General features: G+C 44.0%; 1 long non-coding RNA gene across 1 annotated transcript; it reads left to right on the top strand.

The window, feature by feature from the left end:
* Positions 1-488: 488 nt before the first annotated feature.
* LOC144771517 (uncharacterized) lies at positions 489-6,320 on the top strand. The gene is made up of 3 exons (XR_013599319.1): positions 489-571; positions 672-815; positions 6,208-6,320. It is a non-coding gene; the product is annotated as an uncharacterized LOC144771517 (long non-coding RNA).
* Positions 6,321-18,351: the final 12,031 nt, after the last annotated feature.

The raw sequence follows: 18,351 nt of genomic DNA, 5'->3' as shown, positions 1-18,351 counted from the left end.
TTTAATGACAATTGTCCCTTGTTTTTTCGAACAGGCGTCTGAAAATTAGAGATATTATTATATCCATATGTACATTATATTACCATATGTATAATTTTTCCTCTATTGAACTGTACCTAATCAATTTACTCGGCCTTATATTTCTTGGCATACATTTCCTTGGCTACCCTTTTTGTTACCCTTTTGACTAGTTCATACCTTGTGATCCCAATCCCACTTTGCCTATGTGTCCTTTTTTTGATTGCTTTTTATTCCCAAATTGCTTATTCCATTTTATAGTTTCAACTTAATTATAAAGCTTCACTCCATTTTCCGTTACTCCTTTCTTTCCCATTAGAATGATGATATTTCTTATTCCTTCCCATTGCTCTCTGCCCAATGTTAACCAAATATTTCATTAGCTCAGTCTTTCCTTTATCTTTAACGGGCCATCGCCTCCATGCGGCGATTAGCGTTCTAGTCTTTACCCTCACGCGCCGGTTTCTGGTCCATATAAGACCATTTAGCCTCGGGCTAGGGTGTTTCCCTTATCCGGCGAATACCCTTCATTTCAACAAATACGGCGGCAACGGTAAGATACTCGGAGCCCCTTTTTCGTGCACTTCATTTCCCTGCTGCCCAATTTTGTCTTCGCTCCTTATATTTCTCCTTTATTTTTCTCTCCCGTGCAGCCGCTTTAATAGTGACAACAGGCATTACCCGCCTTTGTCGACCTACACTTTTGGTCCATTAACTTGGTTCCTTGTGCAGACCCGTGCACACTTCGACCTTGTGAACCCGAACAGGAGCGGTTTGGAATTATCACCGTTCCCCCGGTGAGTGACACACCCCTGTTACTTTTTTTCACTTCTCCTTAAGAATGGCATGGCACGCATATATTTGGTGCTCTGTCTTCTCTAATTCCTCCCCTTATTTCTCCCCTTTCCAACAGAGAACACAACCTTATATACTATTGCAGGTATTTCTTTCCTTTTAAAATGGACTTTTTTCTTCGCCCCCCTCCCCCCTTTTTTATTTTGTCACCTTCCTGTTTACCATTATTTGGATTACTAGCTTAAGTGTTCTCAACACTAGTGCACTCCTCAATCCTCTATCTAGACCAGTTACTGCATGCTTTGTATTCGTGAAGAATATGATTGAATTTGCATAGCATATCTATACGTTTAAATTTGTGGGTACAGACCCATGTGAACGTTGTTTTAAGATACTCTATAGTGTGATATTTTTTTGGACCTATACATTGCAGACATGTTAAAGTGTTCAACGGCAATAGCCAATAACGATTTGAATTGGAAACGACGGGGATATGTAAAGAATGAACAGCATGTATATAAGTGTAGTTGTGAAGATAATTTTGTACATGCATAGTTTTTATAGATGTGCCTTTAAGTATGGACAGATTCATGTGCACCAAGGATGGTACTATTGTGATTTCTTTTCCCTAGGTGGCATGACATGAGTAACAGGGTCGTTGTGCAATAATCTTTTGCTATTCTTTTGTTTTGCTTATTGAGATTTATAGTTCACGGCACTGGTTTCACTTCACCGCACCCATGCTTATTTCGCTCCTGTTCATGATATGTTTTAGTCCGTTCTATTTTGTTTTTCTTACAGGTACTAGGCCCTTAACTTCTGCCTTTACCCAGGCTTCTTACTTAGGCCACTATGTTTTTTCCCTGCGCCCTAGTTTTGTTTTCTGATACCAGAATTCGCATTTCGATTCTTTACATTTTAAACACACATCACTTGGTTAGGTCACTTCTGTATACGATTTCACTTTAGGTGTTCTTTTTAGAAGTGCCAGTCACTACTATTTTTGTTTCACACAACTTCCCTCCTTTGGTTTCCACGTACACAGGTTTTCTTTCTGTCTTCATTTTTCTTCACCCCTTGAATGTGTTCATTGCAGATAACATTCCCACACTGTTCTTTGTATCACTTCCAGCCCTGAAGAGTCATTGGGTTAACACCCTTGCTGACGAAACACGTGTCGGCTGGTTTCTTTCTATATGGATCTCCTCTGAACAGGAGAAACATCCATACACCAATTAAAAAAGCAAGAATGAAAATGAACACTAGTGTGTGATCTTATCCTTGTAGAACATTTTATCTTGATTACCCATATCATTGAAATTGTTGTGTGCGCTTGATTTGACATTTATTTCACATAAGGGTTAGCTTTCTCACCCTTTGGTTTCAGAGTTATAGGGTTTTCTCTGAACAAGCTGCACCAAACAACCTTACACCATCGTGACTACTTTACCACTACATGTTGTGCGCCATCCAAGTCTGAACATTGATAACCCTTCGCGGAATTGTAATCATCTTTCTAAGTCTCTCAGAGAACCAGGGAGCAGAGGGTTTTCTTCTTGCTGAATAATGCTTGCTCACTGGCGCCAGGGTGTCCATTGCTACTGACAGTTGTTTGGAAGGTTTAGCTGCTGCCAGATTAGCATCCTGGTGCCCTGTGGGCTGAAAGTTATTAAATAGGTTAGTGAGTGCCTCCTTACTTATAAGACTGAGGTTTCTCCTTTCCTCCAAATTCCTGTTTCCAGAGAGACCCGTCCCTGATGCCATGATACGCAAGTCAAAAGGGATGGCGAAATGATCAGACCAGGCGATGGGAATAGGTTCTCCAACCATGATTCGAGGGTCATTGGACAAGATACCATCTAGGATATGCCCGACATAGGGGTGGGACTCATGACCAGCTGTGTGAAACCACAACAACTTATGGTTTCCAAAAGAATTTGAGTATCCTTACACAGTGTCTTATCAAGATGGAAATTCAAATCACCCAGGAGAGTAAGATTGGATCTTTCTAAGTAGGGTTCTAAGAGACTACTGAGATCCTGGCTGAAAGATGCCCTGGAACCCGGTTGCCCTGGAACCCAGAGAAGCTTTCCGTGGGATGCAGATTAATTGAAAAGTAGAGAGCCTGGTAGACGTCAGGGGGTGCGGTCTACGGCTGTGTACGGCAGACCGGAGTCTCTCTATGGAGAATGCCCAAACCCCCACCCCGCCGGCCTACCCTATCCAGTCCTACAAGGCTATACCCAGAAGGGATTGCTTCTGCAAGATCGGGACCTGAAGAGTCCGTGGCCCATGTCTCAGTGATGAAGACCCAAATTGGCTTCCTTAACAAGACAAAGTCTCTGAAAGCCACTTTGTTCTTAATCAGGGATCTTGCATTGATGGGAAAACCCTGCACTATATGCTCTTTAGAAGGGGGCATGATTACCTCATTATTACTGGGGTGCTCCTAATACACGCCTGTATCACAAATGCACTACATGATGTGCATACACGGTGCTGTTTCTCAACTAGGTTTTCAGGGTCCATAGTATGATGGCATGGAATCATTTAATTTATTTTTTTCTGTTGGGGGCCACCAGGCTTTTCCTGGTGGGCCCAAACAGGCAAATGAGCAATTCAGATTCTTTGCCCTGAATGGGGCGACCTGTCCGAGATATTTAGAAAGATGGCTGGATATCTGTCAAGTCATTATTCAATTGTTTTTTTTCTGGGGGGGGGGCTTCGCTGCCCTAATTATTACGGATCATTCAGCTCTAAATAGAGAGGGCGGACCATCAGTTTGGTGGACAGGGTAGTCCACCATGTTTACCCTATCCACCAAACTGTAAATAGTCCCCATGCCACAACATTCTAGTTTGGGAAATAGCAGAGCCTTATTAAATGTCATACATTTCTTAAAGGATGCTAGGCTGTTTCGTGTTTTTAGCAAGGGAAACCTTTTTCCCATTAGATTTGCAGCCACAACCATGTTTTGAGAATTCAAAATGAATCATTTATTTCAGACTCAAGTACAAGAAATGCGGTAGGAAAACTCTATGGAACGGGGCCTACGATTTTCAAGTACAGTGTGCTCCCAGTTGAATCTACTACACAACCTACCCCATTAATTACACCTCTGTTTCTTTCAACCCTACCCGAAGTGGCTCCCACTGCCAAATTCTCTATTCCTTCTGTCACCAACACTTAGACACCTACTTGCAGAGTTCACCTGTTTCCCTGACTATCCAATCAACCCATCCCTCTCCTTGATCTACTGCTCCCCTGTTCTTAATAATTCTCTCTATTGTTTTGGTGCTGGTTTTGTGTTATGTAAATTCCTATACATACCCACATACATGCAAAAATCCCCTGAAACCTGTCCTTTGCATGGAAGCATTTGACACTCTTTCAGACATCACCATGCTCTCAAGAGAAATTAAGCTCTACTGATTCCAGAAATGCTCCACCAAGACCGTCCATTAATAACATCCAAAAGTTGCAGAACTTTGCCTCGAAACTGTCCTTAACTTTACCTGGTATCACACATGGCCCAGACACCCAACAGACCATCAGTGCTGCAATTCACTGTAGAAATCATATACATAAATAAATACAGACATCAGTGACTCTATCTACAAGTACAATTTACAAACAAATATATAATACTATGGTTGACTAGATTCGAGAAATTGATACTAGTGATGAAAAACGAGTTCTGCTCTAGATTTATAAATATGATGCCGTCAACCCATGAAACTACAGGACAGAAATGCTGGGGACAGGAAATGGGGCGATAACTGGCAGAGAATGGAAGGGCATTTTCTCCAGGTCTGCAACTAGTGCATCCAGAGAAGCAATGAAAGAAACCCTTTAAACATAGCAGTACATTGATACTACACTCCACCATGGATCCATCAGTGGAATAGGGGTCGAATCACTGTCTGTTGGAGGGGGTGTGGCAGTACGGGGTCTCTGCTACATTTGTTATGGAAATGCCTAAAACTGATAAGAGAATTGGCAGAAGTACTTGAATAAATAGACTTGGGGATTATTTATGAGAGCCCTGCACCACGCAAAGTGGTACATGCATGATGCAGGGCTTTCATTTCGATTTATGAAGCCACCCAAGCACCGTCTGTGGCTATGGGTGACCTTATAAATCATGAGTACGGTGATGTAGAGCAAACCCATGAAATTTGAGGCTGCCTAGATTTGCATGGTGATGTAAATGTGAAGTAGTACCAAATCTGGCCGCCTCCCTTGATTATGTGAATATGTTTATTCCTCCTTGTTTTTTCCTCTTTTCCTTATTTGCTGCAATCGGCAGCACACATCACCACAGTGGATTGTTTTTGTGCAGAAAGGTACCCCTTCACACACAAAAAGAATACTGCAAGCAACATAGGCTTTCTTGCACAATGGTGCAAGGGTGCCTACGTTGGAGCTAGGTTGCCGAAACGGCACCAATGCAGAGAGAAAGGACAGGAATGCACCTTATTGTTTAAATATGGGGAATTTTGTCCCTTTCACTTTGGCGTAGGGTAGCGGACCAAGGTGCCTTGCTGCCCTGCCCTATGCCAAAACACCATACATGAGGCAGTTGATGCTTAACATGACGTTGATTGGATCGCCGGATTACATAATTTTGGGGGTGTAAAACACTTTATCATACACTGCACATTCTCTGTGGTGGTGTCTGATTATTCTGCTGCTCTGTGCAGGTATGGAGGTGTTGCTGGGTATGTGGGGTAGGGCTGAGGTACCCAGTTAGAGGACATGTTTGTACAAGATTTGGGAGCTCATAGGAATGGAAAAATGTCTATGTCAGTAGGAAGGGGAGGGCAACAATTAGCAAAAATGTGTTAACCATATGTGAGTGTGACCAAACTGAAGGAGAGATCACTTGTCCAAGGTTTGTGAGGGTGCTTAAAATCACTTGATCAGAATAGTAGAATTGAGGGAACAAGCCTAAATTTGAGAATTTATTAGGAATGCATAAAAGAAAGGTAGGAGGACAAATTATGCTCCAGGTCTGATGAGTGCAGTCGTGGACATCTAAAGCGATGGCGACAGAATGAGAGGGCACATTTGGGGACGATTTAAGGGTGGCTAATATTATTATTTGGAATGTATAGATGTTCACGGAGTAGGTTATATGCACTACATTGGACATTGTTTGGCTCGTGATGGTCGGCACAGGCTGTTTGCCTTTTCTGGAAATGATAATAAAAAGTTTAGACCCACAAATACATAATACAGCAGCTGAACTGCATGCTCACCGCCATTAGTAATCACCACAAGAGTGGCACAGTCCAAAACACTTTACCTTGTTGCACTTTATATGTTTTGTTAGCAAGAATATGATGGTCTGTGTATTACCAGCTAATTATTTTCGTTTTTTTTAATCCGCAGATTTCCATGATGTGCAATGGAAACTGAGGCTGTTACTACTCTCTGCGAGCTTTTGCTGAATTAATTGGCTGGAGAATTAAATTAAAAAAACGAACTGAGCTATATTCTGAAAGTGTTTTATTTGTGTTCTGTTGTGTCAGGTAGTTTGAATGACAAGATTAATTCATGCCTTCACCTGGGAGATCCAGTAGACTCATCAAAACCCACCTTGTTTAACTTGTATCCGAATATTTCTTCAACTTTGATGATTTTGTGTCTCGAACACTTCTTTTCTTTAACGTTGGTTCCATCTTGCATGCTTCTAAATTAGATCAATATGCAGTGTGTTGTGTACACTATGCACAACACCACACAGACCCAACATCAAACACCCAAAGATATAATTCAGAATGAACTGTAAAGCTGTGCAGGAGGCATCTAGTGAGCAAGAAATGTTAATGCCTAGTAACTGAGGGGCATATTATCAAGAATTGCAATAACATTATCGCCTTTTTAGCGGCAGGAAACTGCCGCTAAAACGGCGATAATGGGCTTGATAATATGTCCTTGTGAATTCCCATAGCATCCCAGGTTCTGGTGTTAACCTGGGCTGCTACGGGAATTCACAAGGACATATTATCAAGAATATTATCTCCGTTTTAGCTGCAGTTTCCTGCTGCTAAAACGGCGATACTTTTATCGCAGTTCTTGATAATATGCCCCTGAGAGTGTGCATTTTTATGGCACGTTTTCACAATAGCTTATGAGTAACAGCCAAAGCTCTGAAATAAACAGGCAAATGCAAAGTCGAAAAGACACCCAGGCGTTCAGAACCATCAATTCATCTCGATTTTTGGAAATCAAAATATTATACCAGATAAGCCATCTTTATATAGGCACATGTTTTTAGGATGCCTTGAGACATGTTCATGACGTCCAACAAATAATGATGCCAATATATTTTTTAAATGTTTAATTCTAGATTTTATATCACTAGGTCATAATCTTATCATCCAATATTATATCATCAGTATTACCCAACCCACCAGGACACAACATTATATAACAAATGAAAATGAATCAGGTCATGAGAATTGGCTGAGCAAAATCAAGTTCATGCAGGGTTCCATAACCAATTTGATATTTTAAATCCCCGCCTCCAACTTTACACTGATCATCTGAAAAGGAGAACACAAACTGCTCACTCTGATGCCGAGTACAGAAAACTCCTGAATGAAGAAAATGTTGCCTACCTTCTGTATCTTTTTCCTAGTGGATATCTAACTACAGATTTCTCACCTTTAGAACATTCCCAAGTGCCAGACCTAATCCAGAAAAAAATCCAACACATTTCCAGCGCACCGAAATGTGTCACTTTGTGGCTCTGCGGTCACTCCAAAGTGCTCTATAAGTGACAGTGGCATCTCTGCCCGCTGACATTAGTAATATCAATCTTTTTCCTTCGGCTCTCTCAGAAGCTGAGTGTCTTACAAAATGTTGATGACAGAATGAAATTGGGACCTTATTATGATGTTCAGGAGCACACTTGTCAAAATGGAAGGCAGCCAGGGATATGTTCTTAGAGTAACACATACTAAAGTAGTAAATTCCAAAATTATAGGGGTCTTGGAGTTGACCATAAAATCTTGTAGGACCAGAAAAAGTGACCTTTCAGCCAGACTTGACCATCAGGCAGTAATACTTTGTGAAAGTATGCACCACGGTCATATTGCAGCCTTACAGGTGTCCAATACCAACACTGCTTCAACCAGTGCCACCATAAAAGCTTTAACTCAAAAGGAATGAGCCTGCAAACCTTCAAGAGGCTGTTTATTGGCCAATGTGTAACAGATTTTGATGTAGAGGACTATCCAGCTTCACAAGCTTCTGTCCTGCCCTCCCTTTCTTTGCTCTAGAAATCCCTATAAAAATTCAAATTTCTGCTGATGCATTGTTTAGGAAATGAAGAAGCTCGGTGCCCTTTAGGATTCGAGCCGCTGTAATCTTTAGTCCTCTTATGAGGGCTGTGCAGTATGCATAAAAATTTCAGAGTTACCAATTAGCCAATGACAAATCACACATTTTGATAAGAATACCCTTCAAGTCCTCAGCATCAATGGGAACAGGCATTGGCAAACCTAGTAGGTCAGTTGCCAGGTTTTGACCACCAGCCTTTTAGCAATTTTTGTGTTTTTTTGTTGGTTTTTGCAAAAAGGTATTGTTTGGGAAGCTGGCGGGTCCTTAGTAAATTTAAAATAAAACAATGGCTAAAGGCAAAAGTGTTTTTCTGGTCTCAAAAAAGTAAACATTACCACGGTACACCCAGCACTGAAGGGAACTACCTTGTGTGTGCATGTGCTGCTTGTGGAAGTGCGATACAAAAGGGGATGATGGACGGAGCGTTTGAGCAAATCAAACACCCCCAGTCAACTGATCTGGCTTTAATCCATCACCATTCTTTAGCTCACTCGGCCACCCCAGTTCAGACATGGCTATATGCAAATCAGTCTGACCCTGTGCCTCATGGGAACAGTCCAGCCCGAACTGCCAAGCCATGTCTTCCCTGGACCGGAAACAAGCATCCTGGGACCGGTTTCGGATTCATAATCCTCATCAGCCAGGCTATCTTGAATCCAGTGGCCAAGTGAGCAAGGGACTCACGTCTGAGCATACCCTGCCACACTTAGGGCGAACAAAGCGATACAAAAGGGGATGATGGACGGAGCGTTTGAGCAAATCAAACACCCCCAGTCAACTGATCTGGGTTTAATCCATCACCATTCTTTAGCTCACTCGGCCACCCCAGTTCAGACATGGCTATATGCAAATCAGTCTGACCCTGTGCCTCATGGGAACAGTCCAGCCCGAACTGCCAAGCCATGTCTTCCCTGGACCGGAAACAAGCATCCTGGGACCGGTTTCGGATTCATAATCCTCATCAGCCCGGCTATCTTGAATCCAGTGGCCAAGTGAGCAAGGGACTCACGTCTGAGCATACCCTGCCACACTTAGGGCGAACAAAGCGATACAAAAGGGGATGATGGACGGAGCGTTTGAGCAAATCAAACACCCCCAGTCAACTGATCTGGGTTTAATCCATCACGATTCTTTAGCTCACTCGGCCACCCCAGTTCAGACATGGGTATATGCAAATCAGTCTGACCCTGTGCCTCATGGGAACAGTCCAGCCCGAACTGCCAAGCCATGTCTTCCCTGGACCGGAAACAAGCATCCTGGGACCGGTTTCGGATTCATAATCCTCATCAGCAGGCTATCTTGAATCCAGTGGCCAAGTGAGCAAGGGACTCACGTCTGAGCATACCCTGCCACACTTAGGGCGAACAAAGCGATACAAAAGGGGATGATGGAGGGAGCGTTTGAGCAAAATCAAACACCCCCAGTCAACTGATCTGGGTTTAATTCATCACCATTCTTTAGCTCACTCGGCCACCCCAGTTCAGACATGGCTATATGCAAATCAGTCTGACCCTGTGCCTCATGGGAACAGTCCAGCCCGAACTGCCAAGCCATGTCTTCCCTGGACCGGAAACAAGCATCCTGGGACCGGTTTCGGATTCATAATCCTCATCAGCCAGGCTATCTTGAATCCAGTGGCCAAGTGAGCAAGGGACTCACGTCTGAGCATACCCTGCCACACTTAGGGCGAACAAAGCGATACAAAAGGGGATGATGGACGGAGCGTTTGAGCAAATCAAACACCCCCAGTCAACTGATCTGGGTTTAATCCATCACCATTCTTTAGCTCACTCGGCCACCCCAGTTCAGACATGGCTATATGCAAATCAGTCTGACCCTGTGTCTCATGGGAACAGTCCAGCCCGAACTGCCAAGCCATGTCTTCCCTGGACCGGAAACAAGCATCCTGGGACCGGTTTCGGATTCATAATCCTCATCAGCCAGGCTATCTTGAATCCAGTGGTCAAGTGAGCAAGGGACTCACGTCTGAGCATACCCTGCCACACTTAGGGCGAACAAAGCGATACAAAAGGGGATGATGGACGGAGCATTTGAGCAAATCAAACACCCCCAGTCAACTGATCTGGGTTTAATCCATCACCATTCTTTAGCTCACTCGGCCACCCCAGTTCAGACATGGCTATATGCAAATCAGTCTGACCCTGTGCCTCATGGGAACAGTCCAGCCCGAACTGCCAAGCCATGTCTTCCCTGGACCGGAAACAAGCATCCTGGGACCGGTGGACTGGAAGTGCAGCATGCCATAATTCATAACTAAGTCAGTCAATGGCTGAAGTCGGCTAACAATTCCCCTTGATGCATGCTGCCTGGTGTGGGTGGAAGAAAAATGTGAATGACACAATCACAGACTAATTGATAAAGTCTGACTGAAACCCCCCAAGAAAAACTGTGTGATACATACTTTTAGTAAAATAAAATAGCCATCAACATTGGCTGCTAGTCTTTCCTTTGAGAAAGAAGGAAATAAAGAAGGCAAAAAGGTAAGACAAGGAAGGAAGAAGTACAAAACAGAAAGGTAGGAAGGAAAAAAGGAAGAAAGAAAAAAGGAAGAAAGACAGTGAGGGAGACAAGAATTAAAAGAAGGAAGGATGGCAGAAAGGAGAAAAGAAGTAAATTGGGAATGAGGCAAAAAAAAGGAAGGAGGAAAGACAAAAGCAAATACGTCAATTAAGAAAGAAGTAAAGAAAGATAGAAGGGAAAAAGAAAGAAAGAAAAAGAAAGTGTAAGACCAAGAGAGAAGGCAACAAAGCAATATGGAAAAGAATAGCAAAGAAGAACAAAAACAGAAAGAAAAAAGAAAAATAAACAAAGAAGGAGCAAATGATTAAAAAAGGCAAAACAAAAGAAAGAGGAAAAAGAAAGAAAGAAGTAAAGAAAGGAAGAAATAAAGAAACTAGGCAATAAAGAAAGAGAGAATGAAAAAGAACGGAGTACAAAAAAACTGAAAGAAAGGAAACAGAAAGAGTGAAGCAAAGAAAAATAGAAAGAAGGAAAAAAACATAAAATACAAAGATAAATGAACAGCAAAAAAGAAAGAAAGAGAGAGGGCAAACATGTTAAAAAAGTTTTAAAAAAAAGGAAACATACAGAACAAAGGAAAGAAAGAAAGAAAGAAAAAAGGGAGGAAAGAAAGAAGATGGAAACATGAAAGGAAAGAGTGTTCAAAGTATAAAATATTGATGGGCACATTTATGGCTGGGGTTGTGTCAGTCTTACTCCACCTAACGTGGTGCATGTGCAACACAAGCCCAAAATGCAATTTATATGGCCAGGAAAGGCCATTCTTTATGCTCTTGGTACCATACTGTTCTGGCCTGGTTTGGGGCCATTAAAATGATTTTGGCTGACACTGTCCTGTCTTTTCTCAGACATTGCACATTCTTGACTAGTGGCAAATAGATCTAACCAGGAAGCACCTGCTTGTCAAAGATGCCCCTTGCAACTTTAGGGTGTAGATGCCACTTGTGATCCACCAGCCGAAGTCTGTTCAGCTCATATGCTCTGACATTCGGAGATCAACTAAGATGGTTAGCTATCAGAAAGATGTTCAGCTGAACTAGCCACTTACATAGGCATTAGATCTTCTGGAACAAGACCCATTACCCACTCTGCCCTGCTTGTTGCAGTGTCGCATCACAGTTATGTTGTCAAGGAGGATCTATACCAGCCTCCCCTTGATGGATGACAGAAAGGCTTTCAAGGTCAGATGGATTTCCTCAAGCTCCAAACATTTGCTGTGGAGCTATCTGTCTATCTGAGACCAGATGTCTCTGAGCTTCACCTCCCCCATGTGACCCCTCCACTCCAGCTGGGATTCTTCTGTAACAACCATGAGGTCTAGGCAGGGAAGGGAGAATTCTAGGTCAGGTTGGCGTTTGTCTGCTATTACAGAACATCCTGACTTCCTGGGCCGCCTCCTATGACAGCTTGATGGAGTTAGGGAGGCAGCCTGATGCGGGGGTTCACTGAAAACGGAGGCATTACTCCATGGCCCGCTTATGCCATCTAGCTTTTGGATGAGGAGAATGCATAAGGTGTCGTATGGCAGTTGGGGATATTGTCGACATTGTTAAGTTAGCATGAGCTCTGCTTCCATGATGCTGCTTATGCGCACTTTACTACATGCCTTTATTTTGCCTGACTCTGTTTGTGCCTTTCACATGAGAACTGTCTGCTTTCTGCGTTCTCTGTTCCTGGAGTTTAGACTGAATGCAGAGTCCAAGGTCGATAAACAAGGCCCCTTTTTATTCTGTTCTGGTCAGTCCCTAGCACTTAGACAAAACATGCTACACAGCTGTAGCTGCTGGGAGCTTGTGCTTTGATATTATGGGGTTGCATGTTGGTTTAACACACACTTTAAGAGGGACCTCTAGCCAAGAGCTATGCTGTTGCTATGATGTGAAACTACAATCATGACACTAAGGTATGAGGTCTGCTGACAAAGCCCAGAGATCTTCTTTTATATAATAAACCTTTGTCTTGCCAAGGTGAGGGTGGTTAGGCACGATAGTCCTTTATCCACTGACTGTATACGATGACATCCTCTTTAATGGTCTATGGACTTGATACAATGCTATCAGGTTTAGGTGTGTGCGTTTGGCTGCTGGTAATGGCTCGTTTACTGTATCATGGAGCACTATAGTTGAAATAAACATTTTGAACTATAACAGTGACTCTGTTTATTCTTATTCTGGACAAGTACGAGTGAGTGAGCGAAAGGGTACGTCTTGCTACTGCGGTTCCTAGGAGAGTTGGGACTGTTGTGTTTTGGGTTGTCTAATCATTTGTAGCTTCGTGATTATGTAGGAGAACAAATGAGACACTATAGCTAGTTGGTTCTGGGATTTTGGGTACTGAGGCAGTAGGAAGGCTAAGCCCCTACGCACCAAGGTCCTGTCTTTCTGCGCATAGTGCTGTGTATGTGCAGAATCCCTGCAACAAATGGCAGGAGACCAAGAAGCCTTAGTTTAATCCTACCAAGACCCAGGATTGAGCTGGAAATATTGGGATCATAACCTAAATGTCCTGGACACACTGTAGTGGTAGGAAGGCCATCAACACCATTGTTTCATAGCAGCCCTAGTGTCCTCCGAGTGGGGTATAGATGGAACTATAAATCATTAACTGGAACCCCAGAGATGTCTAGAGATCAGCCAGCATATGATTGACTAAAGGTGGGCAGGCATCACTGCCATCATTTTCCTGAGCAGCCCAGAGACCTAGGTAAGGCCGAAGCGGAGAACTGGAGGGTGGAAGTGTTCCTAGCCCACTAGGAATTGTAAATAACACCTGTGGGACTACAGGATGGGTATATAAAAGCATGCATTCTGAAGGTCCACAAAAACAATTCAGTCTCCTGGATTCAGAGTGGTTAGAAGATGAGACAGAGTAAGCAAATTTGAATCTCTATTTACATAAAAAGGTATTCAGTGGTTGGAGATTCAGTGTTTGCCTTGACAAAATTAAGTAGTGCAAGTTGTACCCTTCTCCTCTGTCTGAGTCCAGCACCAGTTCACTGGCACCCTTGGAGAGAGGAAGCATGGCTTCTTGCATGAAGGTTGCGGAGTGATCTCCTAAAAGTCACCCTGGCATGACGGAAATATGGGGTAGGGAGCAGATGGAAGGTAGGGTGTATCCCCATTGAATAAGTTGCAAGACCCACTTGTCTGCTGTGATGGCTCACCAGGGAAAAAATAAAGTATCCTACCTTCCACTGACTGGTCTTGTGCCTGGGAGTGCAAACAAAAATGGCTTGGAAAGCAATGTTGAAGGGAAAGAGGAATTAAAGTGTTACTATTCGTGCTGGTGGGAGCTTCCTCAGCTGCTGCCACATCCTGCCTTAAAATGATGGGGTCTGCTATAATACTGTATGGAATGGCTGGTGTTATCTGGCCTCCAAATTATTTGTATTATTGGTGAAACTGCTTGGTAGAAGACAATAGTCTAAAGATCGTGTTGTGATTTACCTATCCTTAAATTGATCTGGTGCTCAACCAGCCTTTGAACCAAACAACCATGATCCATCAAAAGGCATATCCAGCAATGACATGTGCAAGGCCGCTATAAACATGGTTGATGGCTTCAAGGCGCGTCTTCTAAGCACTACACTGGTGTCGATAGGAATTTCTATGCAGTCTGTTGTGTCCTGGCTAGCACGCAGAGCACACTAGACTTTTCCTGGTCATATTGCAATGCTTGTTCCAGTGAGGTCACCCAGGATGTCTAGCAGGATTGTTGTAGCCATACCCCATGAAGGCCAAAAGGCAAGCTACATTGAGAAATCTGAGGGCCAAGCATTTTGACTCCCCTTTGGAGGGTTAGTCAGAAAATTATTTTAATTGACCAGGCTTTCAGATGTTGATTGTCTAGTTAAAAAATGATGAGTTTATTCTGCCGAGGAGATGCCAGAGGCCCAGAACATGGCTTAGTCATTATCAAAATTTCAATGAGTAAATTTGTTCGAAAGGTAGGCAAGATTACTAAAACTAAGGGCTTGATTTAGAGATTTGTGGACGGGTTACACAATCACAAATGTGGCGGATATCCCATCAGCGGTATTACAAGTACAATAGGACATAATGGACTTATAATGTGGCGGACGCGTTTGTGACGAGTAACAAGGCCGCAGAACTCAAAATGAGGCCCTAAGGTTTCTGCTGCACCTCGTACCGCTACTGCAAACTAGGCACTTTTTCAGTTGGTGACATTAGTATAGCTCCATCCCAGGAGACGTGTTCAGGCCACTGGCATTTTGCAGGCCAAATATAAGCATTCATCAGGGTAATGAGGTTGAAGTAAATTACAATGAGGAACAGTAGTTATGTTCTGAACTTCATCAAAATCAGAGACAAAGAGAGCCTCTAGTAATACTGGCACTGGAACAGAGGTTAAGGATTAAAGTCTGGTTGCATAATAACTTGCAGCACTTTTGTAAACTTGTAGCGTGATACAGGACCAGAGTGGGCTGCAATTGATTCGGAGTCAGAGAGTGGTACCGGTTCTGAATCGGGGTTGCTCAAAAAGATTCCTCATTGGTGCCAACAGCCAAGAAAATGGCCTGACCCTAGGGGTTAGTGTGTGGCAGTCTGAACCGGTATTGATATAGCCCCAGTAAGGGATTCCAAGGGTTCAGTTGGCATTCAGGCAAGACCTACCTTTGTAAGTCCAACTGGTGGTTCCTTACAGCGGCTGATGCAGAGCTCTATTTAGGGAGCTGTAGCACCACTCTGGCTGCTGTTTGTTGAACCATCTGAAATTTCTAAATTAGTTATTTTGAGCAGCCCACCTAAGGGTGATTGCATTAGTCGAGTCTCGAAGTAAGGTAAGCAAACACCAGAGTTATCCTAGTGGTAAGAGGGAGGAAATGAAAAAAGATTTTGAGAGATTAAATCAGATTAAAACGCAGCCCGGCTACTGCTGCTGTTTGAGGTTAAAACAGAGTTCACTTTCAAATTTTACCCCCAAATTCTTTCCTACCTTAACCATGTCTGGTGGAAGGAGGACTGAGTTGGCCACCAATGTACAGGAGAGAGAAGAAATTTGCAGTTGGAAGTATCTATCAGAACTAAACATTTGCAAAACAGGCTGCAAATATATTAAAACCAAGCGCTCTACACCAAAGCTTTTTCTAATGTATTAAAGCAATAAGTAGATGAATGTACCATTGAAGCACCTTTACAAGAGAAATAGTCCATACCATTTCATTTACTATTCAGTCCTACTTATCACTCTTTCCCACTGGCCGCTTCTTCAGTTTACTGCCTCAGATTTATGGAGTAAGTGTAGCACTTTGGGGGTACTGCCGTGCAATTTTGGTTTTCTTGGCTAGTGGTACTGAACCAATTTTACAGAAGTCAGTGTTCACACTGTGGATTAGTACTATTTGCTGTAAAGTAATTACATAAAGTAAGATGTGCATGCACTTTTGTTTCAGTGTACACAGTTCTAGTTAAGAACGTTTATATATCAATCAATCAATCAGTGTTTGTGAAGCTCACTACTCACCCGTGAGGGTCTCAAGATGCTGAGGGAGGGGCTGGGCAGCTCTTTTGTGGTCAGTCTTTTGGTCCTTCCTGAATTGGTGCAGTGTCATGCTCCGTCAGAACTGAAGTGGGAGTTCATTCCAGGACTTGACTGCTAGGTAGGAGAAGGATCTTCCACCTGCTCTGGTTCTGTGGTAGCGTGAAATGGTGGCTAGGGCGAGGTCGGCTGAGCAAAGCTTTCTTTTGGGGGAGTAGAAGGACATTGTCTCCACAACACCGGACCAGCCTACCTGAACAACAGACTCAACTTCTACACCCCCGCCCGCCATCTCTGCTCCGCCAACGTCGCATTTGCCACCGTACCTCGGATCCAGCGAACAACCTCCGGCGGCAGATCTTTTTCTTTCCTTGCCGCCAAGACCTGGAACACCCTCCCCACCCATCTACGACAGACCCAAGACCTGCTCACCTTCAGAAGGCTCCTCAAGACTTGGCTCTTCGAGCAGTAACAGCACCCCCCCTTCAGCGCCTTGAGACCCTCACGGGAAAGTAGCGCGCTTTACAATTTCACTGATTGACCGATTGATTGATTGTTGTAGAGGGCCTTGTAGGCGAGTGTGAGCAGTTTGAATGTTATTCTTCTTTCACGGTGGTCACGGAGGTGTTGGGTGATGTGGTCGTGTCGTGGCATATCCAAGGATAAGCCTGGCTGCGTCGTTCTAGACAGTCTAGAGTTTACGAGGAGTTTTTTGCTGATTCCGGCATAGAGGGCGTTACCGTAGGCCAGTCTGTGGGTGATGAGTGCCTGGATTTGGGAGGATCCATTTGAACGTCTTGCGCAGTACACAGAGAGTGTTGAAGCATGCAGAGGGTACTAAGTTGATCCAGCGATTCATGGTGAGTGAAGAGCTGAGTTTGATGCCCAGGTCTGTTGGAGATGGTGGATTTCTGAGGGCGGGGGGCCACCATGTGTTTACCTAAGCGGAGGGGGTGGGGTTGAGGATCAGAACTTCTGTTTTCTCAGAGTTGAGCTTCAGATAGCTGTTGCTCATCCATGTCGCGATGGCCTCCATTCCTTCTTTGAAGTTGTGCCTCGTGGTATTGGGTTACATGGTGAAGGAGAGAATGAGCTGGGTGTCGTCAGCATATGAGAAAATGCTGGCAATGGTTGCGAGGGCCATGTAGACTCTGAAGAGCGTGGGGCCAAAGGAGGATATTTGAGGGACTCAACATCTGATATCTGTGGGTTCTCAGAGGAAGGGTGGGAGTCTTAGTCTCTGTGTTCTGCCTGAGAGTTAGGATCATATGCATTCTAATGATTTTCCTTGGATGCCAGCATCATGGAGTCTGTGGCTAGGGTGCAGTGGGAGATGGTGTCAAAAGCTGCTGATAGGTCGAGCAGGATGAGGGCTGCTGTGTGGCCTTGGTCGATGAGGGTTGTCGTCAGTGGTGGCAGGAAGGGTAGTCTCAATGCTGTGGTTGCTGCGGAATCTGGATTGGGAGAAATCTAGGATGTTGTTGGTTTCTACAAAGTGAGCTAGCTGGGTGTTGACGGCCTTTTCAATGGTTTTGGCTACAAAGGAAATTAGTGAGATGGGCCTGAAGTTCTTAAGATCCGTCGGGTCTGCAGAGGGCTTCTTTGTGAGAGGGTTGACTTCTGTACACTTCCAGAAGTCAGGGCAAGTGGTGGTCTTGAGGGAGCAATTGATCATTCTGAGTAGTTCGGGTGTGAAGGCTGTGGCGGCCTTGTGGAAGATGTGCACTGGGCAGGGGTCAGAAGGTGCTCCGCACGGGATGCTCTTCATTCTTTTTAAGGTTTCTTCTGTGGAGAGAGGGGTCCAGGAAAGAAGGGTTTGTTGGGTGGCGGGATTGAGGGTGAGGGGAAAATGGTGCTGCGGTCTTGGTCTGCAAGGTTGCCCTAAAGCGTCTTGATCTTGTGGTGGAAGAAGGAGCTGAGTTTGTCGCAGAGGTCTTCGGAGGGTGGAATATCAGTTGTTTTGCAGGTGGGTTTTGTGAATTCCTGTAGGATGGCTAAGAGGTCCTTGGAGTTATGGGGGTTGGAGAGGATTCTGTTTTGGATGAAGTTTTTCTTTGTTGATTTGATGAGTTGGTGGTGTGCTGTAATGGCCGTTTTGTAGGCGGAAGGTGCTTTCATGTTTTACTGTTTCTCCACGTCTTCTCCCAT

The sequence above is a fragment of the Lissotriton helveticus genome, chromosome 8, assembly GCF_964261635.1.
Source record: "Lissotriton helveticus chromosome 8, aLisHel1.1, whole genome shotgun sequence".
Classification (NCBI taxonomy): domain Eukaryota; kingdom Metazoa; phylum Chordata; class Amphibia; order Caudata; family Salamandridae; genus Lissotriton; species Lissotriton helveticus.
The sequence above is the reverse complement of the archived record's forward strand: the minus strand, read 5'-3'. Positions and strand labels throughout refer to the sequence as shown.